Below are 25190 nucleotides of genomic sequence, written 5' to 3'. Positions count from 1 at the left end.
CTTAAATACCCGCGTTTTTCACATGCGTCCAAGTAATGTAATGTGTTACGAGCAATAACCTTAGTTAGAACCTACCGAACACATACGTTTCTGAGCACACTTTCTGCTTCTTTGTGATCCGGAGAATACGGAAAGCGTGAAAATCCGCGAGACGGGCGTCTGAACATTCCCCTGCAGCAGATCCGCGCTGTGAAAACTCACACGGCTACTTCCCACAGGGCTTCCCATGCGTCCGCTGGTAGCTTCCGACGTCCCTCGGGTAAGCAGGGGGGTTTCTCAGTTCCCAAGCCACGGCAGTTCGCCAATCGTTGTAACAGTGATGGTAAAATCTCCTAAAGCGTTAGGCCGCGTCATACTCCATATAATCAGGGGTACCCCAACACGTATTAGTGGATATTGATATACGGTCCGTCCACTCTTCGCCCTTTTTTTTTAATTTGTGGTAAGTTCCTAGGGGACCAAACTGCTGAGATCATAAGTCCCTAGGCGTACACAGTACTTACCTAACTTTCGATAAGGACAACAGATATACCGGGTGATCAAAATGTCAGTATAAATTTGAAAACCGAATAAATCACGGAATAATGTAGATATAGGGGTAAAAATTGACACACATTCTTGGAATGACATGGGGTTTTATTGGAACCAAAAAATACAAAGATTCAAAAACTGTCAGACAGATGGCGCTTCATCTGATCAGAACAGCAATAATTAGCATAACAAAGTAAGACAAAGCAAAGATGATGTTCTTTACAGGAAATGCTCAATATGTCCACCATCATTCCACAGCAATAGCTGTAGTCGAGGAATAATGTTGTGAACAGCACTGTAAAGCATGTCCGGAGTTATGGTGAGGCATTGGCGTCGGATGTTGTCTTTCAGCATCCCTAGAGATGTCGGTCGATCACGATACACTTGCGACTTCAGGTAACCCCAAAGCCAATAATCGCACGGACTGAGGTCTGGGGACTGGGGAGGCCAAGCGTGACGAAAGTGGCGGCTGAGCACACGATCATTACCAAACGCGCAAGAGATCTTTCACGCGTCTAGCAATATCGGGTGGAGCGCCATCCTGCATAAACATCGTACGTTCCAGCAGGTGTTTATCAGCCAGGCTGGGGATGGTGCGATTCTGTAACATACGCGTACCTCTCACCCGTCACAGTAGCAGTTTTGCTGTCCAGCGCCATCTGTCGGACATTTTGTGATTTTTTTTTTTTTTCTGACAAAACCCCTTGTCATTCCAAGCATGTGAGTCGATTTTTGCCTCTCTATCTACATTATTCCGTGGTTTATTAAGTTTTCAAATTTATACTGACTTTTTGATCACCCGGTATTTATGAACGAGGGAGGAGTCGAACCTCCGTCGGAGGGGGGTAGGGGGGTGGAGCTGTGCGAACCACGGCAAGACGCCGAAGACCGCGCGGCTCTTCGCCTTTATGTCGGCATTGCTGTGCTGGTAGTTGCAACTCTGTTGGCGCGTACGAAATCTCGACCCTGTAGACTGATTCCAGGACTAATTTAACGTGCCAAAACAAGGATTCAGCTAAAGCAACGACAGGTCATCACTATCATGATGCGTGCGTGTGGTGCATGCAGATGGGCCCAAGTCTAGTGAAGGAGCTGGTACAGGGTGTTTCAAAAATGACCGGTATATTTGAAACGGCAATAAAAACTAAACGAGCAGCGATAGAAATACACCGTTTGTTGCAATATGCTTGGGACAACAGTACATTTTCAGGCGGACAAACTTTTGAAATTACAGTAGTTACCATTTTCAACAACAGATGGCGCCGCAAGTGATGTGAAAGATATAGAAGACAACGCAGTCTGTGGGTGCGCCATTCTGTACGTCGTCTTTCTGCTGTAAGCGTGTGCTGTTCACAACGTGCAGGTGTGCTGTGGACAACATGGTTTATTCCTTAGAACAGAGGATTTTTCTGGTGTTGGAATTCCACCGCCTAGATCACAGTGTTGTTGCAACAAGACGAAGTTTTCAACGGAGGTTTAATGTAACCAAAGGACCGAAAAGCGATACAATAAAGGATCTGTTTGAAAAATTTCAACGGACTGGGAACGTGACGGATGAACGTGCTGGAAAGGTAGGGCGACCGCGTACGGCAACCACAGAGGGCAACGCGCAGCTAGTGCAGCAGGTGATCCGACAGCGGCCTCGGGTTTCTGTTCGCCGTGTTGCAGCTGCGGTCCAAATGACGCCAACGTCCACGTATCGTCTCGTGCGCCAGAGTTTACACCTCTATCCGTACAAAATTCAAACGCGGCAACCCCTCAGCGCCGCTACCATTGCTGCACGAGAGACATTCGCTAACGATATAGTGCACAGGATTGATGACGGCGATATGCATGTGGGCAGCATTTGGTTTACAGACGAAGCTTATTTTTACCTGGACGGCTTCGTCAATAAACAGAACTGGCGCATATGGGGAACCGAAAAGCCCCATGTTGCAGTCCCATCGTCCCTGCATCCTCAAAAAGTACTGGTCTGGGCCGCCATTTCTTCCAAAGGAATCATTGGCCCATTTTTCAGATCCGAAACGATTACTGCATCACGCTATCTGGACATTCTTCGTGAATTTGTGGCGGTACAAACTGCCTTAGACGACACTGCGAACACCTCGTGGTTTATGCAAGATGGTGCCCGGCCACATCGCACGGCCGACGTCTTTAATTTCCTGAATGAATATTTCGATGATCGTGTGATTGCTTTGGGCTATCCGAAACATACAGGAGGCGGCGTGGATTGACCTCCCTATTCGCCAGACATGAACCCCTTGTGACTTCTTTCTGTGGGGACACTTGAAAGACCAGGTGTACCGCCAGAATCCAGAAACAATTGAACAGCTGAAGCAGTACATCTCATCTGCATGTGAAGCCATTCCGCCAGACACGTTGTCAAAGGTTTCGGGTAATTTCATTCAGAGACTACGCCATATTATTGCTACGCATGGTGGATATGTGGAAAATATCGTACTATAGAGTTTCCCAGACCGCAGCGCTATCTGTTGTTGAAAATTGTAACTACTGTAATTTCGAAAGTTTGTCTGCCTGAAAATGTATTGTTGTCCCAAGCATATTGCAACAAACGGTGTATTTCTATCGCTACTCGTTTAGTTTTTATTGCCGTTTCAAATATACCGATCATTCTTGAAACACCCTGTAAGTCTAATTGGGTACCCCAAAGCAAACAGCAAGGCCTGCAGAAGCTGCATCCACACTCCAATTTTAAGACAGCGGAGCTGATTGCCATTGTGGAAACCCTACTATTCGCACAGACGTCCACAGCAGACACCACAGTTATCATCCCGGACTGTGTGTCAGCTCTATAGCTAATTAGAAACTATCGTAATACCTGTACCAACCCCAAAGTTGCAGCAACTGTCAAATTGTGTTTCGGGTGCAGAGGAACTGTCGCAACATCGTAATGATATGGATGAAAGGTCACTCTCGGATAGGCATGGGAAATCCGACAATGTAGAACAGATAACGGTATTCTAGTCATGAATAACGTGCGTTCCTCGGTGTTGATTTGGTCACGGTCATAGCAGGTGTTTTTTAAAATTTTACTAATCACCGAGTAAAAAAAAAATATGAATTAGCCGTCCCGGTAGTGCTAAAACGTGTCGTTTTTAAATAAACTTTTTTTACTTGAGTATGTTTTATTTATAAATTTTGCATTGGTTTGAAATATTCCATTATTATAGAGAATGGGAGAAGTTAATAACAATGCCGACATAAACGAACAATAAACACATGCCGTAAGATCTGAGCGGCACAGCTGAGTCAAAAATGTCTCTGTTGCCACGTGTCGTGGCCTGAGATAGGCGCCGGCCGTTGTGGCCGAGCGGTTCTAGGCGCTTCAGTCTGGACCCGTGCGACCACTACGGTCGCAGGTTCGAATCCTGCCTCGGGCACGGATGTGTGTGATGTCCTTAGGTTAGTTAGGTTTAAGTAGTTCTAAGTTCTAGGGGACTGATGACCTCAGAAAGTTAAGTCCCATAGTGCTCAGGGCCATTTGAACCATTTGAACCCTGAGATAGGCGTCTACGTGCAGATTGCGGGACTTGGCCCCACCCGGTCTATGCGGCAGTTCCTCGCAGAATGGCACAGACCCTAGTCTGACGTAGCAATGAGGTATAATGCTTCATTTGCTTTAAAAGATTCAAGATTAGTCTACCATTTCTGTGAAATAATAAAACAGGAAGAAAATTGTGGTAACTGTAATAAAATAAAAACTTAACAAGACGTCATTCATAGTATACAGGGTGTAAATTCTAAGTTGACAAACCAGAGTAACTCGAAAAATAAGCTTCACACGAAAAAATGTGTAGAATCTGTCCGTTCGTTCATTGACGTCTCTGTTCACTGTAATAAGTTTAGTGCCTGTGTTTTGCGACCGCACCGCAAAACTTTGCGATTAATGGACGAAAGGACGTGCCTCTCCAATGGGAATCGAAAACATTTGATCGCAAGGTCATATGTCAACCGATTCCTCCACAGGAAATCACGTCTGATACATTCTATACGACACTGGTGACGGCATGTGCGTCACATGACAGGAATATGTTGTCGACCCACCTAACTTGTAGACTTGGCGAATGGTTAGAAAGATTCTTCTACCTTGCCCGATTTAGGTTTTCTTGTGGATGTGATAATCACTCCCAAAAAGTGATGAAAACATAACAGTTTGTCACATAAACTGAAAATGAATAATTAAACTGTTCACTCAAGGGAAGACTTGAACCAATTACGTCTCGTTCCGCAGCTGCTCACGCTAACCACGGGACCAAGGCGCTCCTTCGCTCAAATTCTCCTTGATGTTGCCTATCTTGCACGTAGACTACTCAGTTTATATATTTTGCTTATTTTTTCATAGTTCCACACAACTTCTTCCTGTTTTCTCGATTGACCTATGTTCAGTTTTTCAAGGCCTATCCACTGTGCCAAATTATAACTAAATCTGAGGGGGGAGCGATGGGGAGGTTCCCTTGTGAGGAATGTGAACCTCAAGGTCTGTAAAGTGCATCTGATGCACTGTGAGTAATCTGCCCACTGTTTTTTTCTACGCCGCGAGTCTACAGGGAGCAGTAAGTGGGATCTTGCAGTAAGTGCATTGTCGCGACTCGCCTACTTTTTCCTCCTTATCTTCCTAGTAAGGTAAGTGTTCCGGATGTAAGAGCACGTGCGACGCACCCGTAAAGGGCGGCATTTCCTCTCACACACACACACACACACACACACACACGTGTGCGGTAGTGTGCATCGGACCTTATAAAAAGTCGCCCTGCGCCGAGTTCTCGTACAGGTCAACAGGACGGGGGCACATACCACGTTGTGTGTGTGTGTGTGTGTGTGTGTGTGTGTGTGTGTGTGTGTGGGCGTGCGTGTTGGAGTGTAACTGAGGTGGAGGGGAGAGAAGAGTTCCCGAGCGTGCCTAGTGACTGACGTCGCCGCTCAGTTGGCAACACTGCAGCCACTTCCTGGCGCGTCGGTGGCAGGTCGGCTTCGCACCTGTTGTCAGTCGGTGAACTGTGTCACGCGGGTTCGCGCCCCGTGCCGAATTACTGCGTTCCGTTCCGCTCAGCTTCGGCAGTGCGCGCGTGTGTGTGTTCAGTATGTTGTGATACTACTCGGATTAGCTTCGCAGCTTATACTTTGTTCGATTCCTCCAGCGTATTTGCCTTACCTTCTGCGGTGCTCTTGTGACGTGGAAATGAGCAACGGCTTGCGAGTCGGTACTATGTGTGTGTGCGTGCGTATGTTCAAATCCAGATGCGAGGAGGTCTCCATAGTCCGCGCTAACGCAGATATGCCGGGATATGTACGTGGGCACCGGATGTCACAACTGCTTTGTGGATACGACCTGTGCCGATACAAGTAACCGCTAGTGTTTTGCGGATATCCAAAAATATTACTTGCTTTACAATTAAAAGTTGAAGGACAGTCAGCATTATCATTTTCGTCTACTTGCATTACATGCGATCGATAATAATTATGCCGGCCGGGGTGGCCGAGCGGTTCTAGGCGCTACAGTCTGGAACCGCGCGACCGCTACGGTCGCAGGTTCGAATCCTGCATCGGGCATGGATGTGTGTGATGTCCTTAGGTTGGTTAGGTTTAAGTAGTGCTCAGTTGTAGGGGACTGATGGCCTTAGAAGTTAAGTCCCATAGTTCTCAGAGCCATTTTTGATAATATTTATGATTTTCATCATTTGCTTTTGAAGCTCTTGCAGTAGCCTTGTTTACAGACAAAATATTACTTACTTTACAGTTAAAAGTTGAAGGAGAGTCAGCATTATCATTTTCGTCTATTTGCATTACATGCGATCGATAATTACTATGATGTTCATCATTTGCTTTTGAAGCTCTTGGGCCGCGCGGGATTAGCCGAGCGGTCTCGGGCGCTGCAGTCATGGACTGTGCGGCTGGTTCCGGCGGAGGTTCGAGTCCTCCCTCGGGCATGGCTGTGTGTGTGTGTTTGTCCTTAGGATAATTTAGGTTAAGTAGTGTGTAAGCTTAGGGGCTGATGACCTTAGCAGTTAAGTCCCATAAGATTTCACACAAATTTGAACATTTTTTTTAAACAAGGTCTTGCAGTAGCCTTGTTTACAGGCAAGTTCAAATGGCTCTGAGCACTATGGGACTTAACTTCTGAGGTCATCAGTCCCCTAGAACTCAGAACTACTTAAACCTAACTAACCTAAGGACATCACACACATCCATGCCCGAGGCAGGATTCGAACCTGCGACCGTAGCGGTCGCTCTGTTCCAGACTGTAGCGCCTAGAACCGCACGGCCACTCCCGCTGGCCCTTGTTTACAGACAAAATATATTCACATATTATCGAAATCAACTGTGTTTTATATACAACCAAACATGTCTCAGCACTCTTGAATCCTCATCAGTGGGTATCTTTAGCCAGCTCTGTAAAATTTGAACATATTTTAAGTAATAATTATCCTAACGAAATTAGGCCTAAAATAGTTATTGTCATTACTTTAATTGTTCTAAATTATTCAGTCATGTACAACGCTCAATACTTTAGCGCATATTCCTAGCGTTATCATGAGCACTGAAAGCCGGCCGGTGTGGCCAAGCAGTTAAAGGCGCTTCAGTCTGGAACTGCGGGACCGCTACGGTCGCAGGTTCGAATCCTGCCTCGGGCATGGATGTGTGTGATGTCCTTAGGTTAGTTAGGTTTAAGTAGTTCTAAGTTCTAGGGGACTGATGACCTCAAATGTTAAGTCCCATAGTGCTCAGAGCCATTTGAACCATTTTTTGAGCACTGAAATGTTGCCTTAGTGAGTTTGGTCGGAGAGTTAAGAAACCATTTTACGGAATTGAGTAAAGAATATCAACTGACGATGGCGCAAAGGTGCTGAAATATGTTTGGATTAACATAAAGATGCAGTTGTTTGCATAACAGTCGGACTTGATACTCAGTAGTAATTATTATAGTCTTACGGCTACTTCTAGACTCTGCAAACCACTATCAAGTGCATGGCAGAGGGTACGTGCCATTGTACTAGTTATTAGGCTTTCTTGCTACTGCATTCACGTGTGGAAGGCGGGGAGAATGATTGTTTGAATGCCTCCGTGGGTTCTGCAATTACTTTAATCTTGCCCTCACCATCTCTATGTGAGCGATACGTAAGGCGTTGTAGTACATTCCTAGTGTCATCATTTAAGCCGGTTCTTGAAATATTGTTAATAGACTTTCTCGGGATAGTTTACGTATAACTTCAAGAGTCTGCCAGTTCAATTCCTTCTGTATCTCTGTGACACTCTCCCACATGTCAAAAAAACCTTTGATCATTGGTGCTGTCCTTCTCTGTACACGTCCAATATCCCCTGCTGCTCCTATTTGGTAGATGTCCCACGTACTCGAACAATATTCTAGGAAGGGTTGCACGAGAGATTTGTAAAGTCTCCTTTGCAGACTGATTTGCATTTTTCTAGTATTCTACGAATAAATCCGCTTTACTGATGGCTGAGGCTATGTGATCGTTCCATTTTGTTTTCCTACAAAGAGTTATCCCCAGAAATTTCTATGAGTTGACCGATTCCAACAGTGACTCATTCATACTGTAGTTGTATGACACATTTTTCGTTTTGTAAAGCGCACAGTTTCAAATTTTTCAATATTTAATCAAGTTGCCAATCAATGCACCCATTTGAAATCTTACAAATTTGCGACTGAATGTGTACGCAGCTTTTTTCAGACAGCACTTGATTACAGATAAGTGCATCATCTGCAAAAGTCTAAGGCTACTATTAATATTGTCTGCAATGTCATTCATATACAATGTAAACAGCAAGGGTCCCAACACAATTCTCTGGCGCATCCTGATGTTACCCTTACTTCTGTCGGTGACCCACCATTCACGACAACTTGCTGCGCCCTCTCCACCAAGAAATCCCGAATCCAGCCACAAGTTTCACTTCTTACTCCGTACGACCGTACTTTGGATAATTAGCTTATGTGTAACTGCTTTTGGATAGTCCAAATGCTTTTGGATAGTCAAGAGCCGGCCGGGATGGCCGAGCGGTTCTAGGCGCTACAGCCTGGAACCGCACGACCGCTACGGTCGCAGGTTCGAATCCTGCCTCGGGCATGGATGTCTGTGATGTCGTTAGGATAGTTAGGTTTAAGTAGTTCAAAGTTGTTGGGGACTGATGACCTCGGAAGTTAAGTCCCATAGTGCTCAGAGCCATTTGAACCACTTGATAGTCAAGAAATAGTGCAGTTACCTGAGTGCTCTGATCAGTGGCTTCAGGGATGTCATGTTTTATATCTGTTAGTTCTTACTGCCATTATATTGGCTTGAATGTGCAGTGTATACTAGCACATGGATGGGTGACCATCCGGTCTGCCGAGCGCTGTTGGCAAGCGGGGTGCACTCAGCCCTTGTGAGGCAAACTGAGGAGCTACTTGGCTGAGACGTAGCGGCTCCGGTCTCGGAAACTGAGATACGGCCGGGAGAGCGGTGTGCTGACCACATGCCTCTCCGTATCCGCTTCCGGTGACTGGGAGTGAGGATGACACGGCGGCCGGTCGGTACCGTTGGCCCTTCCAAGGCCTGTTCGGACGGAGTTTTTGGTTTCTTTCTTTTTTTTTTTTGTCATCAGTCTACTGACTGGTTGGATGCGGCCCGCCACGAATTCCTTTCCTGTGCTAACCTCTTCATCTCAGAGTAGCACTTGCAACCTACGTCCTCAATTATTTGCTTGACGTATTCCAATCTCTGTCTTCCTCTACAGTTTTTGCCCTCTACAGCTCCCTCTAGCACCATGGAAGTCATTCCCTCATGTCTTAGCTCATGTCCTATCATCCTGTCCCTTCTCCTCATCAGTGTTTTCCACATATGCCTTTCCTCTCCGATTCTGCGCAGAACCTCCTCATTCCTTACCTTATGGGTCCACCTAATTTTCAACATTCGTCTATAGCACCACATCTCAAATGCTTCGATTCTCTTTTTTCCCACAGTCCATGTTTCACTACCATACAATGCTGTACTCCAGACGTACATCCTCAGAAATTTCTTCCTCAAATTAAGGCCGGTATTTGATATTAGTAGACTTCTCTTGGCCAGAAATGCCTTTTTTGCCATAGCGAGTCTGCTTTTGATGTCCTCCTTGCTCCGTCCGTCATTGGATATTTTACTGCCTAGGTAGCAGAATTCCTTAACTTCATTGAGTTCGTGACCATCAATCCTGATGTTAAGTTTCTCGCTGTTCTCATTTCTACTACTTCTCATTACCTTCGTCTTTCTCCGATTTACTCTCAAACCATACTGTGTACTCATTAGACTGTTCATTCCGTTCAACAGATCATTTAATTCTTCTTCACTTTCACTCAGGATGGCAATGTCATCAGCGAATCGTATCATTGATATCCTTTCACCTTGTATTTTAATTCCACTCCTGAACCTTTCTTTTATTTCCATCATTGCTTCCTCGATGTACAGATTGAAGAGTAGGGGGGAAAGACTACAGCCTTGTCTTACACCCTTCTTAATACGAGCACTTCGTTCTTGATCGTCCACTCTTATTATTCCCTCTTGGTTGTTGTACATATTGTATATGACCCGTCTCTCCCTACAGCTTACCCCTACTTTTTTCAGAATCTCGAACAGCTTGCACCATTTTATATTGTCGAACGCTTTTTCCTGGTCGACAAATCCTATGAAAGTGTCTTGATTGTTCTTTAGCCTTGCTTCCATTATTAGCCGTAACGTCAGAATTGCCTCTCTCGTCCCTTTACTTTTCCTAAAGCCAAACTGATCGTCACCTAGCGCATTCTCAATTTTCTTTTCCATTCTCCTGTATATTATTCCTGTAAGCAGCTTCGATGCATGAGCTGTTAAGCTGATTGTGCGATAATTCTCGCACTTGTCAGCTCTTGCCGTCTTCGGAATTGTGTGGATGATGCTTTTCCGAAAGTCAGATGGTATGTCGCCAGACTCATATATTCTACACACCAACGTGAATAGTCGTTTTGTTGCCACTTCCCCCAATGATTTTAGAAATTCTGATGGAATGTTATCTATGTTTTTAGTATACCCTGCACATTCAGAAGAGATATCTCCACCTCTTCGTAGTGCTTACGGATTTATGGAGAGCCCTGCAGGATTTATGGTGTCAGTTGCCTCCAGAACTACTTCAGACACTAGTCGAGTCTGTGCCACGTCGTGTTGCTGCACTTCTGCGTGCTCGCGGGGGCCCTACACGATATTAGGTAGGTGGACTAGTTTCCTTGGGTCATCAGTGCAGTTCACCAGAATAAGGATGAAAGGGCTGTTCGAACGGCTCGAGTTTCTGTATAGTCGAGTGGCGAGTTTTCTGAATACTTCCGTGAGGAAGGTGTGATGTCACCGCCGGACACCACACCTGCTAGGTGGTAGCCTTTAAATCGGCCGCGGTCCGTTAGTATACGTCGGACCCGCGTGTCGCCCCTGTCAGTGATTGCAGACCGAGCGCCGCCACACGGCAGGTCTAGAGAGACTTCCTAGCACTCGCCCAGTTGGACAGCCAACTTTGCTAGCGATGGTTCACTGTCTACATACGTTCACATTTGCAGGGACGACAGTTTAGCACAGCCTTCAGCTACGTCATTTGCTACGACCTAGCAAGGCGCCATATTCAGTTACTGTTCTGAACAGATAATATTGTGAATGATGTACCGTCAAGAGCGACGTTCATCATTAATAGATGAAAGTTAAGTATCAAATTAATTACGTCTGCTTTCTGAATTCTAATTCCTTGTCATTTCACAGACCTCACGTCAGTATAGTTCTTCCCTCCTCACGCCAGCCTGCGTGAGCTAAAACGCGTGCATTTCGGGCTCCTCTAGTAACACTGCGTTGGCTCTTCTGCCAACACAACAGAAGGCGTCCGACGACCGTTCCCTACAACACTGTGAACGCAGCGCATCAACACGAAATTTTAAGAAAATTATGTTTGCGGTCATAAAAGCCGTTGCAGAATGGACGTTGTTGACTGCTAGACATGGGAATAATAACTTTCCTAAATGTATTTATACGGTCCTGCGATTATACAACAGTGTGATGACAGCCGTATTGAGTGCAGTATTGTGAATAGACTGCGCGCAGCATTCCGCTACCTGTTGCAAGCGCGCTGACATTTCGTGAAATGCGGCGACCGGAAATTCTCGCGCGTTCCTTCTCCCTCTCACATCCGCCGCCAGCTGCCGCCATACCACTACAGTCTCGAAAACGCTTCGCCTGTGAGTGGCAGAGGGTACACTGCACCTCTCGCCTCTCTTTTATTTACTCGTATTTACTCCGCAAGGCAATGTATAGTCCCATGCAGATCGGTACATCCTACAAGTATTATCCATTTTTTTTTATTATTCCATTCGCTTATTGAGCCTCGGAAAATCACTATCTGTGCCACGCGGTGGAAAAAACCGGAATTATTTTTTAAATCTATATGTTTTCAAATTGTTTACAAAAGAACATTATCCCCTTCAAAATATTCTCCATTACAAGTAATACATTTCTCCCACCGGTGCTTCCACTGTTCGAAACATTTTTTGTAGTCATCTTTAGAAATGGCTGACACCTCCTACCTCGTTCTTTTTATTGACTTGTTCAGCGTTGTCAAATGGGCGCCCCTTTTTGCGCGTGGAAATAAGAAAAAGTCGCATGGGGTCAGGTCAGGAGAGTAAGGGGCGCAGGGTAGCGGTACCGTACTATTTTTAGCCAAAAACTGTCTAACAGAGATGGCCGTGCGTGCAGGTGCGTTGTCGTGCTGGAACAACCACACTCCTGTCTGTCACAAATCCTGTCTTTCCTGATGAACACTGTTGCGCAATCTTCGTAAAACTTCCAAATGAAAGGTTTGATTGACTCTCTGACCTGCGGGAACAAACTCTGAATTACGCTCTTGACATCGAAAAGCAAAGCAGCACTGTTTAGATGTTTGATTTGACTTGACGACATTCTTTTGGACGGGGTGTCGATGACGTCTTCCATTGGCTTGGTTGTTGCTTTGTTTGCGGGTTTAGATGTTTGATTTGACTGGACGACATTCTTTTGGACGGGGTGTCGATGACGTCTTCCATTGACTTGGTTGTTGCTTTGTTTGCGGGTTTAGATGTTAGATTTGACTTGACGACATTCTTTTGGACGGGGTGTCGATGACGTCTTCCATTGACTTGGTTGTTGCTTTGTTTGCGGGTTTAGATGTTTGATTTGACTGGACGACATTCTTTTGGACGGGGTGTCGATGACGTCTTCCATTGACTTGGTTGTTGCTTTGTTTGCGGGTTTAGATGTTAGATTTGACTTGACGACATTCTTTTGGACGGGGTGTCGATGACGTCTTCCATTGACTTGGTTGTTGCTTTGTTTGCGGGTTTAGATGTTTGATTTGACTGGACGACATTCTTTTGGACGGGGTGTCGATGACGTCTTCCATTGACTTGGTTGTTGCTTTGTTTGCGGGTTTAGATGTTAGATTTGACTTGACGACATTCTTTTGGACGGGGTGTCGATGACGTCTTCCATTGACTTGCTTGTTGCTTTGTTTGCGGGTTTAGATGTTAGATTTGACTTGACGACATTCTTTTGGACGGGGTGTCGATGACGTCTTCCATTGACTTGCTTGTTGCTTTGTTTGCAGGTCGTAGCCATGAGCACCGTAACGCATCACCAGTAATGACCTCTGGCAGAAAATCGGAATAAGATTCTTTCAATAAAAGTGTCTTCTCTGTTCGTCTCATTGTACATTTCTTTTAGTTACCTTCACCACTTGATGTTTCAGCTCGACGTTCCTTTTGATTGTCAGTCAGAACCCTAACCGACACAAGCTGCACACGTCATCCTCAAAACGGAAGTGAATCAGATATATGTGCTAGTAACACGTGTTCTTTCTTCATTTTTGCAGCTGAAGTATCTGAAAGAATTCCTCTAAAAACTTACTGACAAAATTGTGTGTCGCTGTAGAATTCATAACCGGAACCTTGCCTTACCGACTCATCTACTTTTTTAATCTAGTCTATGTTTTTTTTTTCTTTTACACGTAATAACATTAAAATTTAAAAATAGTAAGTAAATACAGCTGAGGCGGTTTACTAATACTGAAGACAATAAGGGAGTTGCTTCTTCATGAAGCCAAAATACCTCTGTCAAACCTAAAATCTTGAATACCAGATTTTACCTGAAAACTTCAGGTTGTTCTTGTGCTCCATGTCTTCAAGTTTTCAAGTGAAATCTAGTATTCAAGAAGATATCAGATTTGCCAGAGGCGTTTCAGCTCTCAATAAGATTCTGTAAGCTTGATAAAGAAGCAATTTCCTTGTTATTTTTAAGTAGTAATCTTATTTTTTGCGATAAAAACTTGAACTTTCTCTTTTTTTAAAAGAAAAAAATAGCTCAACCGGAAGAGCATAAGCCGCGAAAGTCAACATTGTTGGTTCGATACCGCACCCACCGTCATAACCTCCGTGTTTCCGAGCGAACTCTGCGAAGGGACTTACATAGGGTGGACATTTGTAGTAGTGCAGTTTATAAAATATCGATAGCTTTAAAAAAATGTATGCTATACAGCCGCGATATTTCTTACACGATATATCGATTTCGTAATTGTAATATCAAGTGCCATATTTTTATTTTATATTATAGTTTTTCCGCCATCTTCGACAAATATCTGAAATTATTCTTTTGAAACTGTAGTAGAACATAATTTTATTTTCACTGTGAGAGAGTCTTGCTACTTCTTAAGCTTCCATCACGTCCAGTTTTTCTCTTTGATTGTGAGAAGCAAGTGTAGGTGGCACAAAATGAGAAGTCCGATTGCACTGGAGGGTGGTTGTGTGAATCAAATAACAAGATTTCCGATGTGAAGAAACAGCACACTGGTCGCGTTAAAAAACAATCCTTAGCACAACTACTGTGCTATTTCTTGACATCGGCATTCTTCAAAAACAGGTGCTGAAAGTGATGAAGAAAAGTCTAAATGAGAAGACCGGTCTTTACGGTAGCGCAGACGTGTGAGGGGGAAATGCTGATGTAATCGGCGCTCAGTGTTATCAACAGAAACTGCAACGTTTAGCTCCACCACGCAATTTTGATACAGCAGCTACTAGGTAGCTGGTTTTGGCATAAACGAACAGGAAAATCCACATGAAGTGTCCTTAACAAATACGATATGTGACGAAACCGAACGACTGACCCATCGGACAACTTTTATTGTGCCACTTACATGCAGTTAACCACTGTTAGCAAAGTGGTTATCGCCAAGCATGAACGTGTATCGTTTTCCTTACAATTCCTGCTCTAAGCAGGTTGCTAGCTTCGTGATGTTCAGAATTTTTAATAATAAATCAATACTTAAATATTCAGCTCTAAAAGCGGTTGTATTTTTAAACGTGAAGCCGATATTTTTATAGGCTTGTACGTCGATATTTTTTCCGTCGTTATATCGAGAGCGATAATGATATTCTTTTAAATATCGATGTATCGATTTCGCGTTGTATTTAAAAATATAGACTGTCATAATGTGTAGTTTGTAGTGGGGAATCTGGCAGAGTCGATTGCTGACTGCGCCAGACAAAGCTGCTAGCCTCCAGCTGTCGAAACAGCAGAGACATTGGCTGAGTGGGGATGCGTGTAGTGTGGTCCCATGAGTCGCACATTTCTCCTGTCTTTTTTTTTTCAGATGACGTGAGACTTCTTACTCGCTCTGTGTGCATGCTGTGGTTCAGTTCGCAGGTGATTCTGTCACGTTGTGAGTGGGTTTTGCGTGCCTCCACTTCAGCGCACTCATTCAGGTTGAAGTAAACGTGAGCCTGCACGTTTATTTTTGCCCAACATTCAAGGTGATTGAATCTTACTGCTTTCTGTACGTCTTCCGAGATGAGAACACCCGTGTTCACGGGACAGTAAGCAGTACGCACCGGGTCTGACGGACACTGGGGCACCCTATCGAACTTTGACTGGCCCGCCATGTCACCCCATCTTAACCCCAAAAGAAAATACCTGAGATTAAGGTTCTAATCTAGCGTTACTGGCTTCAGCTGGGTACGGCGTACTTGAAGACACCTGCCGAGTTTCAAAAAATGGTTCAAATGGCTCTGAACACAATGGGACTTAACATCCGAGGTCATCGGTCCCCTAGAACTTAGAACTGCTTAAACCTAACTAACCTAAGGACATCACACACATCCATGCCCGAGGCAGCATTCGAACCTGCGACCGTAGCAGCCGCGTTCTTCCGGACTGAAGCGCCTAGAACCGCTCGGCCACAGCGGCCGGCATGCTTTTAGTTTGGTTGTGCTCCAGTGTCAGGTAACACCGGCAATCTTCATGACCACCTGGGAATAGGATATCTTCTGCACTGTACGTGGATAGCGAAATTCGCGTGTGATCACAAGTTTTTGCCTCGTCCGCCGACCGAGATATCCGAGCAAGACCCGGCGTCGCAGTTCTGCCTCCGCCAGTGTCTCTTCTCCTACTTTCCGAACTTCGGCGAAGTTCTCCTGCAACCAATGAATGCTTTGTCCGCTGCGCTCGTGCTGTGTATTACTCAGCGCTCAGGTCGGGTTGCGCAGCGGAAGTGTGGCGGCCCCAGTGCTGTGCCTTGTGGAGCACCTGACTAGGCCGTGACTCAGCGGCCTGCGCTCCGAGACACCTGTCTGACTCAGCCGGTAGTCTGCTCTCACGGCCCAAGTTGGACGCCGTTCTGACGGGACGGCCGTCGCGTTATGCGAACAAAGCGTCTGCCTCTTCATCTACTTCTACATGATTACTCTGCAATTCACATTCAAGTGCTTGGCAGAGGGTTCATCGAACCACAATCATACTATCTTTCTACCACTCCACTCCCGAACAGCGCGCGGGAAAAACGAACACCTAAACCTTTATGTTCGAGCTCTGATTTCTCTTATTTTATTTAGATGATCATTCCTACCTACGTAGGTTGGGCTCAACAAAATATTTTCGCATTCGGAAGAAAAAGTTGGTGACTGAAATTTCGTAAATAGATCTCGCCGCGACGAAAAACGTCTTTGCTTTAGTGACTTCCATCCCAATTCTGCCACACTCTCTCCCCTATTACGTGGTAATACAAAACGAGCTGCCCTTTTTTTCACCCTTTCCGCCAATCCCACCTGGTAAGGATCCCACACCGCGCAGCAATATTCTATCAGAGGACGAACGAGTGTAGTGTAAGCTGTCTCTTTAGTGGACTTGCTGCATCTTCCAAGTGTCCTGCCAATGAAACGCAACCTTTGGCTCGCCTTCCCCACAATACTATCTATATGGTCTTTCCAACTGAAGTTGTTCGTAATTTTTAGCACCCGGTTACTTAGTTGAATTGACAGCCTTGAGAATTGTACTATATATCGAGTAATCGAATTCCAACAATTTTGGAACTCATGTGGATCACCTCACAGTTTTCGTTATTTAGCGTCAACTGCCACCTGCCACGCCATACAGCAATCTTTTCTAAATCGCTTTGCGACTGATACTGGTCTTCGGATGACCTTACTAGACGGTAAATTGCAGCATCATGTGCGAACAACCTAAGAGAACTGCTCAGATTGTCACCCAGGTCATTTATATGGATCAGGAACAGCAGAGGTCGCAGAACGCTTCCCTGAGGAACACCTGATATCAGTTCAGTTTTACTCGATGATTTGCCGTCTATTACTACGAACTGCGACCTTGCTGACGGGAAATCACGAATCCAGTCGCACAACCCCATAGGCCCGCAGCTCTTGCCCTGTCCCCCCCCCCCCCCACCCCTACGTACTGCGATAAGTGTAAGTGTGGGCTGCAGACGCGGCCGGGAACCGGCGGGACGTGGGCAGCTCGCGGACGGCGGGCAAGAGACTCCAGGATTCAACGCCCGGCTCACAGCTTTCTCCTACCTTCACCCACTAGTGCGGTTTTCCTTCGCGAATCACCTTAAGTCGCCCTGACATAAGACGTGAAAGTGGACGTGGTGTTGCTCTTGGACGAGGGTGCGGGAGGATATTTTGTATACCACTGACACTTACCGCCCTTCCAGGGACGAATGGCTCGTCGCAAGAACGATTGCTGGTAAACGTCCGTGTGAACTATCTCTATGATCTCTTTCCGAAATTCACGTAAGAAGAAGCAATATACGGTTTGCTGCTCTAGGAACTAGGACTCTTGATATTTTTAAAAATATCGGGAATCTATTAAATAGACGTGGTGTGCGTACTGCAAGACCTTCGGTACACACACCATCAGATTATTTGACTTGTCGCTCTAACGAAGTAGGCGAGTGTCAGCAAAATGTCTCGTGGTCTTATCGTGGCGTGTTTATCTTCTGCCGTTAGGTCAGACGATAGAAATGCAACTTGCACGCTTAGAGTAGCAGATTGACGGTGACCAACTTTAAACAGAACTTGATTAATTTTCACACACATTTATTAAAATAAAAAAAAAAAACATAGACAATACGTAACTTGATTCTGGATGCTGGTTACAATTGACAATCTGAAGTTCCTTTGGTCTTGGTACGTTAATCTTATTCTCACGTATCTCTGATACTTGACAAAGTGTCTATTCATTTATCTTCATGGCTATGTACAGGAATATGATAATCTTATTAGGCGCAGACTGAAACTTGACTATAGACTGGTACAGGCTAATGTAGACTGGTATAGACTAATGCTGACTGGTACAGACAGGTGCAGATAAATGCAGACTAATGCAGACCGACCAATCGGAGGTCTGTACACTCATTATAATACCTCGAGTGTTCAGGTATCACTGCGCAAGTGTGATCCGCGAGGAGAAAAGGCTCTACGTTAGCAGCAATCTCATTGGCTGCGTTACATATTAATACGCAGATTGGCGGAAGCAGAATTTGGTCCGTCTCTATGGCAGCGCCATCTCGTAGTGCGGAGACGGACGAGCGCTGCGCCTGCGCTGTTGTGCTTAGCTGGGCGCGCTCTAGTGGGAAAGTTGTGTACGCGCTGACTACGCGGAACTATGTACACAACAATCGATATTTAAAAGCGTGTCCCTATTGGCTACTGATATATCGACAAAGTTATGATATATCGATATGGGTCTGAGCACTATGGGCTTAACATCTGAGGTCATCAGTCCGCTAGCACTTAGAACTACTTAAACCTAACTAACCGAAGCACATCACACACATACATGCCCGAGTCAGGATTCCAACCTGCGACCGTAGCAATATGTTGATATATTGAAGAAAAAAATACAGACGTACCGACCAATAAAAATGGCTGCATATTGTAAATATACTGCCAGTTTTAGAGCTGTATGTTTAAGTATTTGATATTTTCGGTAAGTTCTTATGGGACCACCCTAAATCGTTTCAGGCAAATGCCGGGATGGTTCCTTCGAAATGCCACGGCCGAATTCCTTCCCAGTCCTTCTTTAATCCGAGCTTGTGCCCCGTCTCTGATGACCTCGCTGTCGACGGGATGTTAAACACTATTCTCTTCCTCGTAAATGAAATTCATCTATCATCCACTTTCCTGAACGCCTTTCTGTTGCACTCCTGTAATACAAAATAATTATTTAATTATCAACTTAAGATAAAGACGTATTAGAAAATTCATCACATTTTTTCTAAACATTATGTTGCTCCAATAACGTTAAACACATTTTTTGAAACTTAGTATTCGAGGAAGTTTCTTAAACTGTACCGGTAAAATATTGGAATCAAAATCTTCAACTGTGTCTGAAATCTTATGGGACTCAACTGCTAAGGTCATCAATCCCTAAGCTTACACACTACTTAACCTAAATTATCCTAAGGACAAACACACACACACACACACACCACACACATACACACACCCATGCCCGAGGGAGGACTCGAACCTCCGCCGGGACCAGCAGCACAGTCCATGACTGCAGCGTCTGAGACCACTCGGCTAATCCCGCACGGCTATTGGAATCTTAAAGCGGTACATTGTAGGCATCGTCGCCATTTTTTCTTGAACAGTTTTCTACAAACATACCACAGGCAATACTGACTGAACACTGCCTAAAAACTAAGGTTATTTCGTATATATTCCATCATAAATAAACATTTCCGTGTTTACATAAAGACTACGACAAAACGAACTCTGTCTTCCCTACCATGTGTTCCTCAATAAGTCCGGAGCCGCGCTACTGCAACGATCGCAGGTTCGAATCCTGCTTCGAGCATGGATGTGTGTGATGTCCTTAGGTTAGTTAGGTTTAAGTAGTTCTCAGTCTAGGGGACTGATGATCTCAGGTGTTAAGTCCCATAGTGCTCAGAGCCATCTGAACCATTTGTTCCTCAACATACACATCTCATAGCTGAGAATATGGCTCCAACAAGCACGCAGTTGACGCAGATGTGAACAAATATCGGGTCAACTGGAGGTACGAATTTTGTAGCAGTCGTACAAATTAGGATCCGCTACAGTGTACACTGAAGCGCCAAAGAAACTGGTATAGGAATGCGCATTCAGATACAGAGATAGAGGCAGAATAGGAAGTTGCGGTCGACAACCCCTATGTAAGACAACAAGTGTCTGGCGCAGTTGTTAGACCGTTTACTGCTGCTACAATGGCAGGTTGATTTAAGTGAGTCTGAACGTGGTGTTATAGTCGGCGCACGAGCGATGGGACACAGCATCTCCGAGGCAGCGATGAAGAGCTGATTTTCCCGTATGACGATTTCACGCGTGTATCGGGAATATCAGGAATCCGTTAAGACATCAAATCTCCGACGTCGCTGCGGTCGGAAAAAGATCCTGCAAGAGCGGGACCAAAGAGAAGTGAAGAGAATCGTTCAATCTGATTTGATCCATTATAAATGGTTTTTGAAAGCGTGAGACTGTAGAAACAATAGATTTGTTTATAAATAAATAAATCTTCTGCTACCAGTCACGATTTTTCTTTATTTTACTTTGCGCGTTTAGAGAAATAATTCCCATTTTCGGGTGCGTTTTTGTGTGTACTAAGCCATTTCTTATGATGTTGTCAGCGTATGTGAGTCTGCTTCATTTCGTTGACTTTTACGGCAATGCATAAGAAACACGCGATTTTTTAGTTAGATATCAGTTCTTTTTGTGAAGTTAGTGGCGAAATTTAGAAGAATTTGTACTTACTGTTTTCTAATGTGAGACTCTGCACAAATGGACCATTAGAGAACTGTAAGTACAAATTATTCTAAATTTCGCCACTAACTTCACAAAAAATCGCGTGTTTCTTGTGTATTGCCGTAAAAGTTAACGAAATGAAGCAGACTCACACGCACTGGCAACATCCAAAGAAATGCCTTAATACACACAAAAAACGCACTTGAAAATGGGAATTATTTCTCGAAACGCGTCGTGCGAAAAGTGAAATAAAGAAAAATCGTGACTGGCGTCAGAAGATTTATTTATTTATAAACAAAACTATAGAATCGTTCAACATGAGAGCAGTGCAGCCCTTCCGCACATTTCAATGCTGTGCCATCAACAAGTGTCAGTGTGGTCTTGCAGTAGCGTTCTCGCTTCCCGCGCACGGAGTCCCGGGTTCGATTCCCGGCGGGGTCAGGGATTTTCTCTGCCTCGTGATGAGTAGGTGTTGTGTGTTCTTCATCATCATTGACTCGCAAGTCGCCGAAGTGGCGTCAACTAAAAAGGACTTGCAATACGGCGGCCGAACTTCCCCACATGGGGCCTCCCGGCCAACAATGCCACACGATCATTTTATTTCATTTCAGTGTGCGAACCAATCGACGAAATATTTTCGATGTGGGCTTTCGGAGCCGGAGGTCCACTCGTGTACCCTTGATGACTGCACTACAGAAAGCATTAAAACGCGCCTGAGCTCGTCAATAGCGACATTGGACTGTTGATGATTGGAAACATGTTGCCTGGTCGGACGAGTCTCGTTTCAAATTGTATCGGGCGGATGGACGGGTATGGAGACAACCTCATGAATCCTTTGACCCTGTATGTCAGCAGGGGACTGTTCAAGCTGGTGGAGGCTCTGTAATGGTGTGGGGCGTGTGCAGTTAGAGTGATATCAGACCCCTGGTACGTCTAGATACGACTCTGACAGGTGACACGTACGTAAGCATCCTGTCTGATCAGTTGCATCCATTCATGTTCATCGTGCATTCCGACGCACTCGGGCAATTCCAGCAGGACAATGCAATATCTCCTGAATTGCTCCAGGGAGACTCTTCTGACAGGGGAACCTCCCTATCGCACCCCCCTCAGATTTAGTTATAAGTTGGCACAATGGATAGGCCTTGAAAAACTGAACACAGATCAATCGAGAAAACAGGAAGAAGATGTGTGGAACTATGAAAAAAAAGCAAAATATACAAACTGAGTAGTCCATGCGCAGAAGCCGGCCGAAGTGACCGTGCGGTTAAAGGCGCTGCAGTCTGGAACCGCAAGACCGCTACGGTCGGAGGTTCGAATCCTGCCTCGGGCATGGATGTTTGTGATGTCTTTAGGTTAGTTAGGTTTAACGAGTTCTAAGTTCTAGGGGACTAATGACCTCAGCAGTTGAGTCCCATAGTGCTCAGAGCCAACCATGCGCAGGATAGGCAACATCAAGGATATTGTGAACTGAGGAGCGCCGTGGTCCCGTGGTTAGCGTGAGCAGCTACGGAGCGAGAGGTCCTTGGTTCAAGTCTACGCTCGAGGGAAAAGTTTAATTTTTTGTTTTCAGACAATTATCAAAGTTCGGGCACTCACACATAATCAACTTCGCTCTCCAAAATTCCAGGACATGTTCAGATTTGCTTGGACATATCCAGGATTTGGCGGTCTACACACGGAAAAATTTGAAAACATTAAAAGCATATGTTTTGACAGAGCACAGGGAAAACTGTGCGACTGTGAAACTGTTGCATTCATTTGTTGCAGTTTATGTGACAAACTCTTATGTTTTCATCACTTTTTTGAGAGTGATTATCACATCCACAAGAAAACCTAAATCGGGAAAGGAAGAAGAATCTTTTTACCGATTCACCAAGTGTACAAGTTAGGTGGGTCGACAACATATTCCTGTCATGTGATACACATGCCGTCACCAGTGTCGTATAGAATACAACAGACGTGTTTCCCTGTGGAGGAATCGGTTGACCTATGACCTTGTGATCAAATGTTTTCGGTTCCGATTGGAGAGGCACGTCCTTTCGTCTACTAATCGCACAGTTTTGCGGTGCGGTCGCAAAACACAGACACTAAACTTATTACAGTGAACAGAGACGTCAATGAACGAACGGACAGATCATAACTTTGCGAAAATAAAGAAATTAAAGTTTTCACTTGAGGGAGGATTTGAACCAAGGACCTCTCGTTCCGTAGGTGCTCACGCTAACCACGGGACCACGGCGCTCCTGAGCTCATACTTTCCTTGATGTTGCCTACCCGGCGCATGGACTACTCATTTTGTATATTTTGCTTATTTTTTTCATAGTTCCACACAACTTCTTTCTGTTTTCTCGCTTGATCTGTGATCAGTTTTTCAAGGCCTATCCACTGTGCCAACTTATAACTAAATCTGAGGGGGGTGCGATGGGGAGGTTCCCTTCTGAGTTTAAACACATCCGCTGGCCACCAAACTCGCCAGACACGAACATTATTGAGCATATCTGGGATGCCTTGCAACGTCCTGTTCAGAAGAGATCTCCACCCCCTCTTACGGATTTATGGAGAGCCATGCAGGATTCATGGTGTCAGTTCCCTCCAGCACCGAGCGGGGTGGCGCAGTGGTTAGACACTGGACTCGCATTCGGGAGGACGACGGTTCAATCCCGCGTCCGGCCATCCTGATTTAGGTTTTCCGTGATTTCCCTAAATCGCTCCAGGCAAATGCCGGGATGGTTCCTCTGAAAGGGCACGGCCGACATCCTTCCCTAATCCGATGAGACCGATGACCACGCTGTCTGGTCTCCTTCCCCAAAACCAACCAACCAACCCTCCAGCACTACTTCAGACATTAGTCCAGTCCATGCGGCACTTCCGCGTGCTCGCGGGGGCCCTACACGATATTAGGCAGGTGTACCAGTTTCTTTGGCTCTTCAGTGCAGGTAACTCTCTCCTACGTACCATTCACTAAGGAGGATATGTTGGAAAATTATGCTAGGAAGGGAACAACGCCTGCCGTACACACACAACAAGCGCTTGCGCAGTGATAATGTGGATGCAGGTACTGGAAAGAGAACAGACAGAGATTAGCGCCTGTTAACAGAGGGGGCGTGTCCGCTGTTGAGAGGAGCCGCCGCTTCCTGCTGCGGTCCAAATGCGTGTCAGGGGCGGCGGAAGCCCGCGGGGTTTCACGTCCGCTGTTTACAAACAGTTTCCTCCTGACCGAGGGCGAGCTGCTGCTTGCAGAGCCCGTTCCTAGAGACCTAGCCCACGAGGAGAGCGACAATACATGCCGTGCTGCTCGCGGCTTCCCAACGTGCAGGAGGAAACTGTTTGTGGATAAACACATATACCGACATTTTTTCATGTTTTGCGTCGTTGCTTAGTTACTTGTGTATTCTTGGAGACGTGGTCCGTCTGTGTAAGTAAATGACAGGCTCTTTATTTTGGTTTCAAATGGTTCAAATGGCTCTGAGCACTATGGGACTCAACTGCTGAGGTCATAAGTCCCCTAGAACTTAGAACTACTTAAACCTAACTAGCCTAAGGACAACACACACACACATCCGTGCCCGAGGCAGGATTCGAACCTGCGACCGTAGCGGTCGCGCGGTTCCAGACTGTAGCGCCAGAACCGCTCGGCCACCAGCGGCCGGCTATTTTGGTTTATTTTGCGCCATTGGCGTTCCGATTATGAGGCATCTTCAGTGGCTTGTTGGGGTTGGGTTGTTCGGGGAAGGAGATCAGACAGCGAGGTCATCGGCCTCATCGGATTAGGGAAGGACGTGGAAGGAAGTCGGCCGTGCCCTTTCAACGGAACCATCCCGGCATTTGCCTGGAGCGATTTAGGGAAATCACGGAAAACCTAAATCAGGGTGGCCGGACGCGGGATCAGTGGCTTGTAATAAATTGTGCGAGATAAACGTAAGTGGGTAGTCGTGTTTCTATATGTGAAAGGTGATGTCTGTTCAGATTTCCCGCCAGTCGCGTAAGAGTTTCGCTAGTTGCGCCACTATCGGGATGCAAAGCGGGTTTGCTCTAAATACACGCTGAAAAGATCGTGAGCGTTGGTTAACTTTAATACTGGACGTGATGAGTTGAGAGTCTAGAATCCCTTTAAGGCAAAAAAGACGCCGGGTGCAACACCTCACTAAGTCTGAACGAGGTCGTGTCATAGGGCTACGAGAAGCTGAATGAGCATTCTGCAATATTGCAGAAATACACTTCTGGCCATTAAAATTGCTGCACCAAGAAGAAATGCAGATGATAAACGGGTATTCACTAGACAAATATACTAGAACTGACATGTGATTGTATTTTCACCCTATTTCATAAATCCTGAGAGATCAGCATCCAGAACGACCACCTCTGGCCGTAATAATGGCCTTGATACGCCTGGGCATTCAGTCAAACAGAGCTTGGATGGTGTGTACAGGTACGGCTGCCCATGCAGCTTCAACACGATACCACAGTTTATCAAGAGTAGTGACTGGCGTATTGTGACGAGCCAGTTGCTCGGCCACCATTGACCAGACGTTTTCAATTGGTGACAGATCTGGAGAATGTG

At 45.5% G+C, this 25190-nt stretch overlaps 1 protein-coding gene across 1 annotated transcript in view; it reads left to right on the top strand.

The window, feature by feature from the left end:
- The first annotated feature begins 5547 nt into the window (after positions 1-5547).
- LOC124719924 (nostrin) overlaps positions 5548-25190 on the top strand; it is a 142190-nt gene continuing 122547 nt past the window's right edge. The window contains exon 1 of the mRNA XM_047245121.1: positions 5548-5631. The gene's annotated coding sequence lies outside the window, so the exon portion shown is untranslated. The remainder of the gene's footprint in view (positions 5632-25190) is intronic.

The sequence above is a fragment of the Schistocerca piceifrons genome, chromosome 11, assembly GCF_021461385.2.
Source record: "Schistocerca piceifrons isolate TAMUIC-IGC-003096 chromosome 11, iqSchPice1.1, whole genome shotgun sequence".
In the NCBI taxonomy this organism is placed as follows: Eukaryota; Metazoa; Arthropoda; class Insecta; order Orthoptera; family Acrididae; genus Schistocerca; species Schistocerca piceifrons.
This window is presented reverse-complemented; position numbering and strand designations above follow the sequence as displayed.